Below are 16835 nucleotides of genomic sequence, written 5' to 3' on the forward strand. Positions count from 1 at the left end.
TGCACAAAGTACACTCAGAGGTATCATTTAGGAGGGCTAGCGGAGCCACTCCTCCTCCTGAATTTCAGGCTGCAAATGATTATTTGTCGTGAGTCCCTGTGTCTCCAGCCAAAGCAGAGCTTCTATATACTGAATGTCAAATAGTACTAACCGGTAGCTAGTTCAGACTATTGTCCCAAGAACCTATCTCTCTCGTACAGCTGGTGCCGCTAAGGTGTCTACATTTCCATGCAGGCACTCTTTAAAGAATATTCATGCTTCCTTAATCAAATAAGAAACATGGAAAATTTGCCAAGCTGTGTCAATGTCAGCAAATGTCACAGAAAAGAAAAAAAAATGGTAAAGGGAGGTAAAGTTGCCCACTCCAAACAACAGAAGAACACAAATGTTCAGGGACATTTTGCAGTATCCCTCACCCTGCTAAGTGCCAGTAAAACAACTGTAGAGCAATTCTCGTGCTTCAGAACAACAGTCATTCTGCTGGAAACGTAATAGCACCATGTCTATCATGCTGTGTAATATCTTCAGTGCTACAAACTTAAGTGGGAATGACTTGAATGAGAAGAGAGAACCTGCCGAAGTGGAGTCAATAAAGTGCCAGAGGAAGTGAACACTTTCTTTGCTCCATGTTTTTCAGTTCCAGCTGGGGCAAATAATTGCTTGAAATAATATAAAAGTGCCCAGGAAGACATCCCTCCCCAGTGTCAAGGATAGTATTGGCTGCTTTATTAGAACTCAGTTTCCCTGTCTTAATTCTAATCTACTGTTAGGAAAGGAAAGGTCCCCTGTGCAAGCACCAGTTGTTTCCGACTCTGGGGTGACGTTGCATCACGACGTTTTCACAGCAGACTATTTTACGGGGTGGTTTGTCATTACCTTCCCCAGTCATCTACACTTTCCCCCCCAGCAAGTTGGGTACTCATTTTACCGACCTCGGAAGGATGGAAGACTGAGTCAACCTTGAGCAGGCTACCTGAATCCAGCTTCCACCGGAATCGAACTCAGGTCGTGAGCAGAAAGTTCAGACCACATACAAAAAAATATTAGTAAGATTATCTGGTTTTCTTTCAGTCTTTGGTGTAAGATTGTGGCATAAAACAACATATTTTGTTATATCTCAAAATTAGGCAACAGAGGCAGACACATCATATGCAGCACCCTGGATCATTCACGCTCTGTGATTAGTTATTATACAAATAACCAAGGAGAAAGAACATTCAGGATCCAGAGTAAGAGCGTTCAGGATCCACAGCACCATATATGGAAGTTCTGCCTGTGCACGAAAGCTTTTGGAGTCCTTCAAGTACCCCCATGGCTTGACAACTGGTTCTAAAAGTCAGAGGCCTTTGGCAATAGACTGATAACTTACATGACACTTCTAGACTCAAAGCAGAAATTGCGGGAACCCTAGTGTGTATATGAATGCCTGCACATACTTATGTGCAGCTTTCTATCCCATTTGTTGTTTGGTCTTCTGAGTTCTTCTTTAGACAGTGTTGGGACTCTGTTCCCAATAAAATACCTTGCTGAGGTTATTGTTGCTACCAAAGTAACAGCAGTGGTAAAAATCAATTTTTTAAACTAAAATGTGCAAGGAAGTAGTATTGTTATCAGGAGCAGGATTTCTTTTCTTTTCTTCCCCCCCTCTCAAAATTCATTTTTACATATAGGAACTCCATTGATTCCTCTTATTTTCTTCTTTTTCAAAAGAAGCATTTCTCTTTGGTTACTGTTCTGTAATTTTTTAACTTCATCCCATTTGGGTGGGGTTATGATACATCACAATGTGGTGCTATAAAAGAAGGACAGGATGGATTTGGGAAGATGTCACATGCCTCCGAACATCTGCCAGTGAAATTCTGAAATGTTGCAAAACCTGCATTCCTGGTCCTCTTTTCTTCAAACTTCTCTTTTGATCAAAACAGAATTGATTCCAAAGAAACTCCCAAATTCCTTAATAGAGGAAAGAAACAGATTATAGCATTTCAGGGAGAAATTGGGTAACAAGGAATTAAAAGAATTTCTCTTACCAGTACTAAAGTTTTGTGAATATTTTCATCACATGTGAAATGCTTGTCTTTTAGTACTGTGGGGGGAGTATACTGCAAACACATATATAATACAGCAGACATTGTGCAAGTGCTTTGCTAGTTTAAAGAAAATGATCTGCCGCACCATCCCTCCCCTTCTCTGACCTGGCTAATTTGCAGGTATGGCGCTCTGAGAGGCAGTGATCATACCATGTGTTGCCTCCTTTAAACTGACAAGGTACCTCCAAACTGACAGTTTAAAAGAAGCATTCCACAGCATGATGTGCAGCACAATCTCTCTTCTGTTTTCAGTTTGTCAGTAATTTGCCTGTTTAGGAGAAGTGGTGTGTCCTATCTTGCTAGATGCTTTTCAGTTTATGCAGGATGTGGACAAGATTCCAGAAGAGAGGAGACTGGGCATCTATAAGAATTTTATTGAGGATTATTAGAAACTGGGGAATTAGTCATCAGTTGCCAGATCTATTCAATGTGCAGACATATGTTGATTCCAGTAATGTTGCCTATTATTTGGGGTTTGGGGATTAAGGTGTTATTTTTCCCCTGATCTACAACTTCTTCCACAGTTCTTATTTGATCTTGATGACTGAGAATGGTGCACTGATGTTTCTTGATGAGTTTTAAGTGTTGGGATGTAGACATGTTAACTGTTAGGAGGAACTCCACAGAAACTGAGACTTACTCCTGCTTTAGGGGCAGTCTAAGTCAGGGGTGTCAAACTCATGAGGGCTGGATCTGACATAAATGAGACCTTGTCAGGCCAAGCCATGTGTATTGCAAAATGCAATGCCAGAGATATAAACTTTATAAAGGAACAGACAAACACAATTAAAGATTTTAAAAACTTAAAATAAAACATGATTAATACATTAGCACTTGTTGGTCTCAATAGTACTTTGCATCTCTCCTGGGCAAGGGAAGCTCTGTCTCTTTCCATCTTTCCTCAGAGGGCCAGGAGTGGAAGGAGCCTCAGCTAATAGAAGGAAGAGAAGCTTGGCTCAGTAGCTCTCCTGTGCGATTGAGGGAGCCTGGCAAAGCAAACTATCCCTCCCCCCTTCCTCCACAAGAGAGGAGCCTCAGCCAATGGAGAAAATAGAGGCTTTGCTCTATAGCTCCCCTGTGATTGAGCAATCCTGGCAAAGTAAGCTGTGATGCAGAAGGAAGCAAGAGAGAGGGGGAAAGGAAGCAGATGACAGTGAGTTGCTTTCAGGCCTGATAGGAGCCCTCTGGGGGCCTGATCTGGCTCCCAGGCTGCATGTTTGACACCTCTGGTCTGAGCCAATGGACAGGTGGAGCAACTACTCTGACCAGCAATGGTCTTGTTCATACGGAGGGAAAATGGCAGTCTCCCACTACCACCAGTCACAACTTCTCTGTTTGGGGCTCAGGCCACCGACTTGCAGTGCTGGTCACTTGTACTTGCCCTGTGTGGGGTCAGGCAGGTGACTTGGTGGCAGTGGTCACTTGTACTCAGCTTGTCCAGTGTTCACTTAAAAACATAAGAAGAACCCTGCTGGACATTTGTTCATTTCTGAAACAGCTTTGCTGGTGCGCGTGGAGGGGTTTACTGGCTTATTCAGTTAGGGGCTGGGAAGGGAAGTTGCCTTCCCTGGGTTCCCCCAAGCTTTTTTCCTGCTTCTTTTCTTTTTCTTTCTTTCTTTCTTTTGATGCAAACATTCAAGAAAACTGGGTTTGAATTTAGGGATGTACTAAAAGGAAACAATGGGAGAGGCTTGAAGGCCCATTGGAGATAATGGGAGCCAGGAATGCCAACTGACTTGCAATGAGTCCACTGAAATGCACTGCGGCACAAAAAAAAGTTGCAAAGAAAATGTGGAACAGATTTTCCATCATGGTCTCTGGGCCCAGGCAGACTACTCTGGAACTGGAGTGACAGTCCCCAGAGTGGAGTGATAGCTCCTAGGAACAGAATCTGTACTCTGTGACTGGAATGACAGGTTGCAGAATGGAATGACAGCTCCTGGGAACAGAATCTGTGCTCTGTGACTGTAATGACAAGATAAAGATTGGGATGACAGCCCATGGAAGTGGCAGAAGTTTTCTGGGACTAGAATGACAGAGTGCAGAATGGAATGACGATCCCTAAACAGAGAATCAGTGCTCTATGACTGGAATGACAGCTTCCCCTCTCCCCAACAAGATTGTCTCCAGCTCCTCTGCACCATGTTATTTCTGTTCACTGCATGTTGCACACCTCCAGTCCAACATTGCTCCCCACCACATCATAACTGGCTCCTTTATGATGAACACCAGGCAACCTGCACAGAAAGCTGAGAGAACTGGAGGCCAGCAGCGCAATGGGTTGCTAATGACTGTTGCCTTCCTAAGACAGCCTCAAGGTGGAGCCTGGCCAAATACAGGACAGACATCAGACTGGGTGGGTGGCATTAACCTGACCAGTAATCACATTGCAGATAGAGGGAGGGTGTGCTTGGGCCCAGGGAGACACCACACCCACAGCTAAAGTGCATGGGGGTAGCTCCCAGGGGTGGGCAGGCTTGTCCTACCCAGTGGTCACATTTTAAGTTGGATGGAGGGTGGTCTAGTCTACACATTCCAGAGCCCATGCTTGACATCTCAACAAAAATCACTTTTCTGGATATACCTTGTTTTGGGGTCTGTAACTCAGTCCTCCCAAATCCAACCAACTCCTAATTTGTGGGGCATGTGGAAGGGCATTCTGGGGAAGTATATCTTGAGATGGATGCCTCTAGCTTGCCCAGGGTCCATTCCATGCACCCCTGAACCTGCTCCTGACATCTCCCCAAAAAGAATTTTCCTGGGACACCTTGTTTGGGGTTCTATAACTTGGACCTTCTAAGTCCAGTCTCCACCAAACCTGGTGGTCAGAAGGTGAAGAGTCAGCTGGAGATGCCCTATGATTTGGGAGCCTCTAGGACCTGGGAGGGGAGGGAATTCCTGCATGAAGCAATTAGTGAACCAGTTCGCAAACCATTGTAGTTTGAATTTCTGAACTAGTTAAAAAAATGCACCAGTTCACTTGAACTGAACTGAGATTTCCTGATCTATGCCCATCTCTAACCCTCTAGGGATTTGACTTTCTTGTGTTTCCCATTCAGCTTTCTTTTTACTATTTTCATTTTTGTAGACTTTCCTGTTTTGGAATAAAATGTTACAGTAACTTTCCATTGACCTGAATGCTGAATTTTAATAGTGTTGTGGCAATTGGTGTGGCAACCTCTACATCTATCACCAAGTCCTGAGACCTACTCTAGTCCAAGATCACTACCCCTCTGGTTGACTCTGTGACCAGCTGTTCCAGTGCAGTCATTTGTGATGTCTAGGAATCTCATTTCTACAGCATCATTTGAGCTTTACCCAATGTGAGGGTAGTGGAAGTCTCTCATTATAATAACATTATCTGCTTTAGTCACCTTCCTTATTCCCTTCTCTATCTCAAGATCAGCATCAAGGATTTGACCAGGTGGGTGATAGTAGACCCCTATTTTTAAGTAATCCGTAGGGCCCAGTATTTCCTCCCATATTGCTTCTGTTGGGGAGTTAATCCCCTTGATGTTTATGCCTTCCCTATCTAGGACTCAGACAGTTAGCTTTCAATAGCAGCTCCTGATAACAGCAACTCCTTTCAACAGCAGTTCCTACCTGCCTCACAGGGTGATGGCTGCTCCTTGAGGGTGGTGGCAGTTAATACAGGGCCCCGTCTGTTCTGGCTAAACATGGATTAGGCTATATGAGAATCCTTCAGCCTGAAAATGACAGTGTTGTGCCTTGACGACGCTGCTTGAATTTGCATAGTCCATGTTATTTTAGAATGATTTTTATTACATCAGCTATTTGTATTCTGATAGCATTTCCATTGTCTAGCATTTTGCGCTGTTGTGATATATTGCCTTGCTTTCAAACTAGAAATCATTTGATGACAAAATTATTGGAGTTAGTGGAAGAGCACAAAGCAAAGAATACTTAGACATGCCACAGAGTTCTGTAGCTTGAATTCTTAGAGAGGAATTCAATAAGCTCAGAGCTGCTAGAATAGGCAAAGCACCAGTGCCAATTATGTGTGTAAACAGCCTTGGGTATGCAGGTTGATTTCCACATCTCTGTAGCTGCAACAAAATCAATGACTGTTAAAGAAGTATTTCCTGCAAATCAAATAGCTCTGGCTTCCCCATTTCCTCACATCCTCGATTTCCAGCAGGAACATCAAGAATATATTATTCAAAACGCTTTATCAGTCGGATTGCAGTATGTAAAGAGCGTGTTAATTTGTTAGTCGCTCCAGGAGCCTCAGATAATGCAAGGAATGAATAATAGATACTCAGTTGCAAATAAACATGTTGTAATACGTACCTGCGACTAAGTTTTGTTTTTCAAGCACTCGTAGGCATGGTTGTGAAGCCAGCCCAGTTAATGGCAGCCACTGATGACTGAGTCTGTTACTGTTGGAATACAAGCTATGCACATTCCAGCCATTATATAGTTAACTGTTTGTTTACCTGATAGAGGAAGTGATGTATTGTGACCTAAACTCAATTGTGGGATGGTTCTTACTTTGCCCGCGAAAGTTGTGAACACAACATTGGTCAGAGAGGATGTTAGGTGTGAAATGCTTTGATCTTGTATGCAAGGTTTATTGCTCTTCTTCCTGGCGAAATGTTTTTTGGGAAGAAGAACAGTGCAGACAAAGAACGTAGCCATGTAGATAAGACGTAGATAGACTAGCTGGTAAGCTAGATGTTTTTCTGTTTTATCCCAAGTACCCTATCCTGATGTTTTCTAGTAAACTTTATTTCTTTTGCTAAGCTTAAGCCTCGACTCCAATTACTGCCACTCCAAACCTCTGAATTTAGCATGTATTTCCTAACATTTTGGTAGCAGATGATAAAAGATTCCAACAGTTACCAAGTGTAGTCTATTGATATATATGTTCTAGACACAGCATGACCATGGACCAAATACCAATTCCAGCTCAAATCCTGACTAAAGAAACATGAACTAGGAAGAAAACTTTTCTTCCATTGCTTTTTCACTCCAAAGAGTGCAGTCCTGGGCCAAACTACATGAGATATTTTTTAATGAGCCAGGTGCACTCCTAGATGCAACTAATTAATGACTCCTAGTTGCAACTAATTCCCCTGCAGCCACTCAGCTGCAGGGAACATCAGTCTTAAACAATGCAGGGGTCAGATTCAGCTTGGGACCATGGTGTGGGAGAGGAGGACCTTTCCCTTTAAATTTGTTACTAAGGTGCCTTTGGTGAGAAAAACGTCTTGGAAGTCCAGTGATATAAATCCAGAAGATCATGCTCATGTGTAATTGTGCCCTTGCAAAGGGGAGCAATTGGCAGAAGATAACTCTTATCATCTTTCACCCCAAATATCCTATGTGTATAAGTACCTGGCTGAAACTGGCCTAGGAGTAAGCCAGAGTGGGACCTGGAAACATACACTAAAACCCAAGATGGAGCAGACCCAAATAAAATGGTTCCTGCCAGCTGAGAATAAGTCTGAACTATTTTGAGAGATAGCTGTAAGCAGGGCCGGTTTGGTGTAGTGGTTAAGTGTGCACACTCTTATCTGGGAGAACCGGGTTTGATTCCCCACTCCTCCACTTGCACCTGCTAGCATGGCCTTGGGTCAGCCATAGCTCTGGCAGAGGTTGTCCTTGAAAGGGCAGCTGCTGTGAGAGCCCTCTCCAGCCCCACCCAACAGCCCCACAGCCCCACAGGGTGTCTGTTCTGGGGAAGGAAGGTAAAGGAGATTGTGAGCCACTCTGAGACTCTTCGGAGTGGAGGGCAGGATATAAATCCAATATCTTCTTCTTTTTTGGTAGAAATTTCCCCTCAGGAACTCATTTGCATATAAGGCCACACCACCCAACATCACCATTGTTACACATAGAGCCTTTTGCAGAAAAAGCCCAGCAGAGAATCATTTGCATATTAGGCCACACCGCATGACACCAAGGCAGCCAGAACTGCGTTCCTGTGCGTTCCTGCTCAAAAAAAGCCCTGGCTGTAAGGCATCTCTCAAGCTAATAGTTTCCCCCCATCTCAAATTAGGGTTGCCAGTCCCCAGGTGGGGGCAGGGGATCCCTGGTTTGGAGGCCCTCCCCCACTTCAGGGTAATCAGAAAGTGGGGGGAGGGAAATGTCTGCTGGGTACTCCACTATTCCCTATGGAGACTTATTCCCATAGGAAATAATGGAGAATTGATCCACCAGTATCTGGGGCTCTTGGGGGGGGGGCTGTTTTTTGAGGTAGAGGCACCACATTTTCCACATAGCATCTGATGACTCTTCCCAAACTGTTCCCTAAGTTACAAAAGGATTGGACCAATGGGTCTAATTTTAAGAGCCCCAAAAGACGGTGCCCCTATCCATTATTATTTCCTATGGAGGGAAGGCATTTAAAAAGGTGTGCAGTCCCTTTAAATGTGATGGCCAAAACTCCCTTTGGAGTTCAATTATGCTTGTCACACCTTTGCTCCTGGCTCCACCCCCAAAGTCCCCAGATATTTCTTGAATTGAACTTGGCAACCCTATCCCAAACAAAGAGATATTCTCTGTATTATGGAGCCCACAGGAAACAAGTTCTCCTCCCTATTGCAAAACCTAACGCCTCCCTTCCTGATCTATTCACCCTATTTAATGGATTATTCACACAACTGGGTAGCCTGTTCTCTCCAGCAATCGGAGATCATCAGTGGATTGTTAACTCCTCACATTCCTAGCCACAGTTAACAGTTTCTGTTTACTGCAGATGTAAATATGACTATGTCTTTGTTTCTTCCTGGGAGCGCCATTCAGCATTTTCTTCAGCACTTTGTTACATTCCCAGGTAATCCCAGCAGTACATTGTTTCAATGGGCAATCACATCATCATGCCTCCAGGTTACATTACCTCTGAATGGTAAATATATTTCCCCAAAATCTCTGCTTTACTTTTCTCTCCCACCTATTTTCTCTCATCTTGTGTGTTTGCTTCCAGTATTCATCCCTCCGTGTAAGTGTGCATTATTTATTAGCATTTCCTCTTTCAATAAAACAACTTTTCTTGGTTAAACTACAGTTTGTTTCATTCTGAGAGCTTCTCTAAGGGGAAAATTGTGGTATACAATTTGTGGAGAGTTCTTGCTGTTGCCCACTTTCAATAGGCTTAAGGTCTTCTTTAGGAGCTAATATTTCCCCATTAGAAGACCACCCCAATGGGTAACAGACCTCTCAAAGAGGTCCTAAAATTTGATGAGCTAAGATTTTCCTCTTCCCTCCCTTGCTGATTTTTCCTCAGCAGGGCTTTAGATTTTGAACTGTAATTTTTAGTCCTCAGAATTACTGTTCAGTGGAAAGATTCTGTTCCACTTCTGGCATAAAAATAGTGAAATGTCAAGAAATCATTGTCAAGCCTGTAATTCACTATGCCCAGAGAGCGGTTTCTGAATACCTCATAAAGTTCCATTCATGCAGTTACATAGACTTTACCTGTGTAGCACTTGGGTAGAAGACTGCTTTGGAATTCTCTGTATTCTGCTTTCATAGCCTTGGGGGGGGAAAAAAGAGTACAAGCTTGAAAACTACCAAATGCGGGACTTCCGGTTTGGATTTCATGGAGAATTGATGAGCTTCAGTGGGGGAGCTCACCAGACCCTCTATTCTGGACAGAGAAGGTGTTTTAATACCTGCTGTCTACATGATCTAGGCAAAATGATGGCCAAGATATGCTTAAAGTTCTGAGGAGAGGTACTTTGGCTGACAAGAAATCCCGGGGGGGGGGGGTTGTTTTTGGCTTTGAAGAGTCTCCGGAGAAGGACCGCTTCCAACGTCTATAGAGGGTATCTGGGGTCATTAAATCAACATAAATTCAATGTGTGCCAAGCTTCTTAAGGGCTAATTAATCGTGGATGAGAAACAGACCAGTGTGTTTGAATTCGGGACTTCAAAGGTAAAGAGATTTTTATCTGTTGCTCCGGGACTAAATTGGGAAATATTTGGAAGGCAAACGAAGGTCTGGACACATAAACAACTTGTAATAATAAAGAAGGAGGAGTAGGGGGAAATCTTGGACTAAGTTAAACATAAGGCTTAAAAAAGGCAAAAGCTGATATTGTTTGGAATTTTTGTGGTCACTCCCCCCGAGAGTGGAAGAACTGCAGATCAACAAGCCATTACAGGAAATGACGTCTGGGAACATCGTGAGACTTCACAACCATAGATAATGAGACTTTGTAGCAAGTGTGGGCGGAAGAGGCCATCAAGGGAAGAGAAAACTACAGGTTTTTTATGCCCCTCTAAGACTAAACAATAGAGAAACATCGAACACCATTTTGGGAAATTATAACTTTTTAAAAATCAATATCTGGACCCAGGGGCATAGGAGAATGGTGATTTTGCGCTTTTCTGAAAGGGCATGCCCTAATCTATAAGACTAGACCATTTAAAAAGAACTTGGCAATTTCAATTGTAAAGCCTATATTTATAATGGGAAGGCAGTAATGCCAGCCCAAAAACCATTACAGACAAGAGCCAAGACACTAGAAGAGGGCAAAAAGGCTGATAAAAAAGAACAGATGGTTAGAGACTATACCTTCTTCTCAGCTCGACATAACTCTTTCTCAAGGATTAATATGTTATGGAGTACAAAAAAATTGGGAATTACAACAAAAAAAAATAGAGATTCTTCTGAAAATAAGAGCAGATCATAATCATCCAATAATGTGGTCTGCGAAACCTACCAAAAAGACTTTAAGATGGTGAATAAATGAAGATTTACTGCAGAAAGATGGGGTAGTAGAATCTCTGCAAAAAGAGACTAAAGCCTTTTTCCAAGTAAATAAAAATGAGGACATTCAATATCAAACGGTGTGGGGTGCTTATAAAGCGGTGATGAGAGGTATTTTAATCACATTGAATAATAAAGACAGAAAAGCTAAAGAGAAACAAATGACAGACATACAGAAGGAGATTAAGAAGGAGAGAGAGCTTATAAAGAGACCGGGGAAAAAGAAGATTTTAAAAGAAATTGGAATTCTACAGGACCAACTAAGACACTTGTTAAATAAAGAAGTAGAATGGAACTTAAAAAGGCTTCAACAAAAATCTTTTGAGAGTGCAAATAAAGCTGGAAAATACTTAGCCTGGCAAATGAAAAGAAAAAGGGAAAATAAAATTGTTAATAAAATTAGTATGGGCAACAAAGAAATTGTTGACCAGGAAGGAATCAAAAGAAAGTTTTATAAGTATTATGCAAATTTGTATAAAAGTCATGTGGGGGAAAAAGAGAAAATAGATGCCTATTTACAGGAAATTAATGTTAAACCCCTAACGGACAATATGAATAAGATCTTAAACAACCTAATTGGTAAGGAAGAAATTGAAGCAGCAATTAACTCAATGAAGCCAGGGAAGGCTCCGGGTCCTGACGGTTTTACAGCAAGATATTATAAAGTTCTTAAAGAAACTCTACTTCCAAAACTTCAGAAATTGATGAACATTATAAGAATAGATGAGAAGATACCTAATACTTGGAAGGAAGCAGAAATCTTGTTGATACCAAAAGAAGACAGAGATGTGACTAATGTAAAAAACTATAGACCAATTTCATTGCTAAATAATGACTAAAAAATATATGCTAGAATTTTAGCGGAACAACTGAGGCAGCATTTGAATAGTTTTGTTAAAGAGGAACAAGCAGGGTTTCTCCCCAGAAGGCAATTAATAGAAAATATCAGAACTGTAATAGATATAATAGAATATTATGAAAAACATCCTGAAAAAGAAGTAGCTTTGCTTTTCGTTGATGCAGAGAAAGTTTTTGACAATGTTCATTGGGACTTTATGTTTGCAATAATGGAGAAATTGGGATTGGGTGAAGACTTTGTTAGAATGGTAAAGGCAATATATACTGACCAATAAGAAAGACTTTGTATAAATGCAGATTTGACAGAGAAAATAGCAATTTGTAAAGGAACAAGACAAGGGTGCCCTCTATCCCCTTTGATATTTATAATGACGCTGGAAATACTGCTTATGTAAGTTCAAGAAGATAAGGAGATAGAGGGTTTGAAATTAAAAGGCTTTTCTTACAAATACAGAGCATTTGCAGATGATGTAATGTTTATAAATGAAAACCCAACTCAAGTTACACCGTTGCTGCTCCAAAAAATAAAAGAATATGGTGAACTGGCAAGCTTTTATGTAAATAAAGAGAAAACAAAAATTTTGTTTAAAAATATGTCAAAATCTAAGCAGATGGAATTACAAAATTTAACAAACTGTGAAGTGGCCTCTAAAGTAAAGTATTTAAGAGTAGAAATTACAACAAAGAATATTGACTTATTTAAAAACAACTATGAAAAGCTTTGGCGGAAAATTGAGGTGGACTTACAAAAATGGAATAAGTTGAATTTGTTTATCCTGGGTAGAATATTGGCAATAAAAATGAATGTATTACCAAGAATAATGTTCTTGTTTCAAACTATACCAATAGTAAAAGAAGATAAACAATTTCATAAATGGCAGAGGAAACTTTCAGAATTTATATGGGCTGGCAAGAAACCAAGAATGAAGATGAAGATCCTGACAGACGCTAAAGAAAGGGGAGGCTTCCAAGTACCGGATTTAAGACTATATCATGATGCAGTTTGTTTGGTATGGATTAAGGATTGGATAGTGTTATTAAACAGAAAATTGTTAACATTAGAAGGCCATGGAAAGGTTTTTGGTTGGCATGCATATTTGTGCTATGGGAAAAGTAAAATGGATGGTTTTTTCTCACATCATTATGTAAGAAGTCATTTGCTTAAAACTTGGTTGAAATATCAAAAATATGATGAGAGGAAACCGCTGTGGATTGTGCCAACGGAAGTAATAAAGTTATATTCGGATATTGAGGAAGAGAAATGGTTACCATATAAACAATTGTTAAAAATACAAGGAGGCAAAGAAGAATTAAAATCAGTAGAAGAATTGGATTATACATTTAATTGGTTTCAATGGTTACAAATTAAAAGTCTGCTGAAGCAGGATATTAGGAATGAAGGAATAAGACAAGAACAAACAGAAATGGAGAAAATGCTGTTTGGTCAGGACGTAAAATTGATCTCAAGAGTATATAAACTGAAATGGTCTACAGAGGAAGAAGTGGTAAAATCTCAAATGATAAAGTGGGCAATTAATATAAACAAGGAAATTCAGATGGAACAATGGGAATATTTGTGGAAAAACTCTATGAAAATATCAACATGTAATAACATAAAAGAAAATTGTTACAAAATGTTGTATAGATGGTATATGATGCAAAAAAACCTGTCGAAAACAAATAATCAGATGTCTGATCGATGTTGGAAATGTAAAAAACATGAAGGGTCCTTCTACCATATGTGGTGGACTTGTGAAAGGGCTGTACAATATTGGCAAATGATCCAGCAAGAAATGTCAAAGATTTTGGGATACAAAGTGAAGAAGGCACCAGAAATCTTTTTGTTGGGATTACAAATAGAAAATTTTCCAAAGCAAGACAGAACATTACTTTCAGCTGCACGGACATTGTATACACAGTTGTGGAAGCAAAATAAAATTCCATAAAAATGGGACTGGGTTATGAAAACTATGCACTGCAGTGAAATGGACAAATTAACAAGAACACTAAAGGAACTTGATATGGGAAAAATTAATAATGAATGGCGAAAGTTTCAGAACTATGTGGAAGAACATTGGAGAGTGAAAGGACACTTGGTGACATTTGATAATGGATAACTTGTTTATTAGCTATTTTTAATTTACTGAGACAAGAATGAGTTAAAATGAAAGTATGAGAAAATATTTTGTTCTTTCCTAAAGATTATAATAAGATAGATAATATGACTTAATTTAGTAATATATTGGATCATTAATCAAATGAGGTAATAACCATAAGGAAGTATAAGTTCCTTTTTTCTTTTTAAATAGTTTTTTTAAAATGTTAAATTATCTTTATTGCTTTTATATTGTAAGTAACACTGGGGAAGTCTTGAAAGGGAGGAGGGGAGGTGGAAAATGTGATGCAACATATTGACTTTTATTTGAGAGAAGTAAATGAAATAGTGATATAATATGTTGTAGAATAAAAAAATTGTTTTTACAAAAAAAAAGAAAATTACCAAATGCTTTGGCTTTCTGTATTGTTCTGTACTAAGAGCTAAAAGTGTTCACAGTCTGTTTGAATTCATAAGTAGTCATCAGGTATGTATTGTTAGATTATTTGCTGTTCTTTTTAAGCCATAGCGTTATCTGGTTCATCTGTTGCAGTCTAAAGACTAAAGAATTGCTGACAAAAGCTTTCAGCCAATGTTATCAGGCGCATGAAAGTGTTATATTTTCTTTGGGAGGGGGGTATATATAGTAAAGGAAAAATCCACATTTTTATATATATCCAAATATATATATGAATTTTTCCTTTAATATATATATATATATATACACACACATATACACAGAGAGAGAGAGAGAGAGAGAGAGAGACCAATGAAAACCCTTTCATGCACCTGATAACATTGGCTGAAAGCTTTTGCCAGAAATTCTTTAGTCTTCAGACTGCAACAGATGAACAAATGAATATATATACGGAGAGAGAGAGAGATCCCAGCTCCTTCATTTGTTGGATGTGCAGTATACACTATTGGCTGTCACTGTCTCTGGCCTCCCATTGGCTGACTCTCCGGCCCCACCCACTGCAGGCCCAGGAATGTTGAACAAACCATCAAAACAGTCTTACCCCAGAAAGAGACATATATCTGATGCTCCTCTCTGTCTTCTCTGTTAACCAGCCTTAGAAAGGCTTGCCACTCTACTGCGGCCTCACAAAAGGTATCACGGCCACCACCAGCAACAGACCTCTGCCACCCTACCAACAGCCCACATAGATAGCGTCCCACATATGTAACCTCCAAAGGCTGCTGAAATAGCATCCCACATATGTAACCTCAAAGGCTGCTGAAATAGACATTTCCTCAGAGGGCATAACTGTCCCACTTTTACTGTCTTTCCTGCCTCTTTCCTATCACACCCTCCTCCCCTCAGCCTTGCCCCCAACATGGTTGCCTGAGAAGGAGATAGGGAAGTCTCATAGGGTTGTTGTTCAGATCACAGGGGGAGAGAAGAATGAGGAGAATGATGTAAGCTGCTTTGGTTCCCCTCCGCACACACTGTGAAGAAAGTCTTTTTCCTATGTAGAGGCTGCAGGGTTGCAAACTCCCGGTTAGGAAACTCCTGGAGATTTAAGGGGTAGGGCCTAGAGAGGGTGGGTTTTGAGGAGGGCACTCACTCAGAGGCCTTTAGTGATACCTTTCTAGGTTGGTAGTAAATTTCTGGAGATTCTGTGGTGGAGTCTGAAAAGGACATAGGAATTAAGGCTTCAGACGGACTGATGAGATTTCAGCTGTAAGCGGCAGATGACAAACAAGAAGCATTGTTCCATTCTGAAGGTAGGATGGAAATTGTTAAAGTCCTAGTGGAATTTCTCGAACACCCATCCCACTGGTCCAGAGGATAAAAGTATCACCAGTGAATCTCAAGTAATTGATAAACAAAACTATTATTCTAAAATTTGCTGTAAATATGTTGGCATGGGGTGGAGCCTTGTAGTATCTCAAAATATACTCTCAAATCTGAAGTAGTTGTGGATGAGGTCTGGCATTATCAGGGATGACACATTCTTGATATCTTGTGTTTGTGTGAAATCTTGTTGTACAGTTGTGTTCCTATGGTAAATTTTCAGTAATGTGAAAATAAACCTTCAGTTAGAAATAGAGGCCATAAGCCACCAAATGTCTCTCATATATTTTGCCCGCTACCATCTTCACAGGTAGATGTTGCCAGGGTTTTGGCCTTTAGGCAACAACAACAACAAAAAAAGATTGCCTATTCCTTCCCTAGCCAATATACTATACCAGTATAACCAGACATTACTCCTGATGTTATAAGGTAAAAAACCCTATGTGTTATAACTTTAATAAATGTTTGAATAAGCCCATTATGGATATAGTGGCGTGACAAACTGAACTTACTTGCTACCCAGTTGTCTGGCACACTGTTCCTTTGGGAATGTGGTTATTCTGCATGAGTGTTAGTCTTGCACAGTTTAAATTACAAATGAATTCAGAGAGAAAAGCTTCTCAGTAGTATTATATTTTCTCCATTTGACCCCATGTTAACCCTCCATTACCTTCCATTTTCTGTATAATAAAATATTAATACATCAGATAAGTTCTAAAATTGGATACAAGATCAAGCATGTTTTTCAAGCTGTCTGTCTCTTTGCAATAACATAAAATATACCATTACTTCTTGCTGAAGAATTAATGTTTAATTTCTGTGAGTTTTGCTAATAATACAAGGTTATATTTAATAGTTGCAATAAAAGTTTAAAAATAAAATAGATAATAAATCTCTTGATACAGAATTTATCCTTTTTTCCACTGTGGGTAATTTATTTTTAGAAAGCTGAGGAAGAAAATCTAGTCTTTTGTGCCCAAGCATCAAGGGAACTCTGCCCCAAGCCCTGATAAAATGTATCTGCCAACATTCTGTCAGTGGTTTTGTCCCAGCACAAATCTCTATTTGCCGAGTGAAAAGTGAGATTAACTAGTTTAAGAGCTTCTATGCATAGCAAGTTTATGTTCATAGCAAGGTTCAAAATTGTGACTGTGGTTTCTTTTCTCTTCACTGTGTAAACAGCTGCTATGTCCACACACAGCCATTCTCTTTGTTATACAAGAGTTTTGCCAAGAATACTAATAGTGAAAAAGAGTC

At 40.2% G+C, this 16835-nt stretch overlaps 1 protein-coding gene across 2 annotated transcripts in view; it reads left to right on the forward strand.

Moving 5' to 3' along the window:
- Nucleotides 1-16835, forward strand: part of TCERG1L (transcription elongation regulator 1 like) — a 232917-nt gene that overhangs the window by 170548 nt on the left and 45534 nt on the right. The window lies entirely within an intron of this gene.

This window comes from Heteronotia binoei, chromosome 6, assembly GCF_032191835.1.
Source record: "Heteronotia binoei isolate CCM8104 ecotype False Entrance Well chromosome 6, APGP_CSIRO_Hbin_v1, whole genome shotgun sequence".
Classification (NCBI taxonomy): Eukaryota; Metazoa; Chordata; class Lepidosauria; order Squamata; family Gekkonidae; genus Heteronotia; species Heteronotia binoei.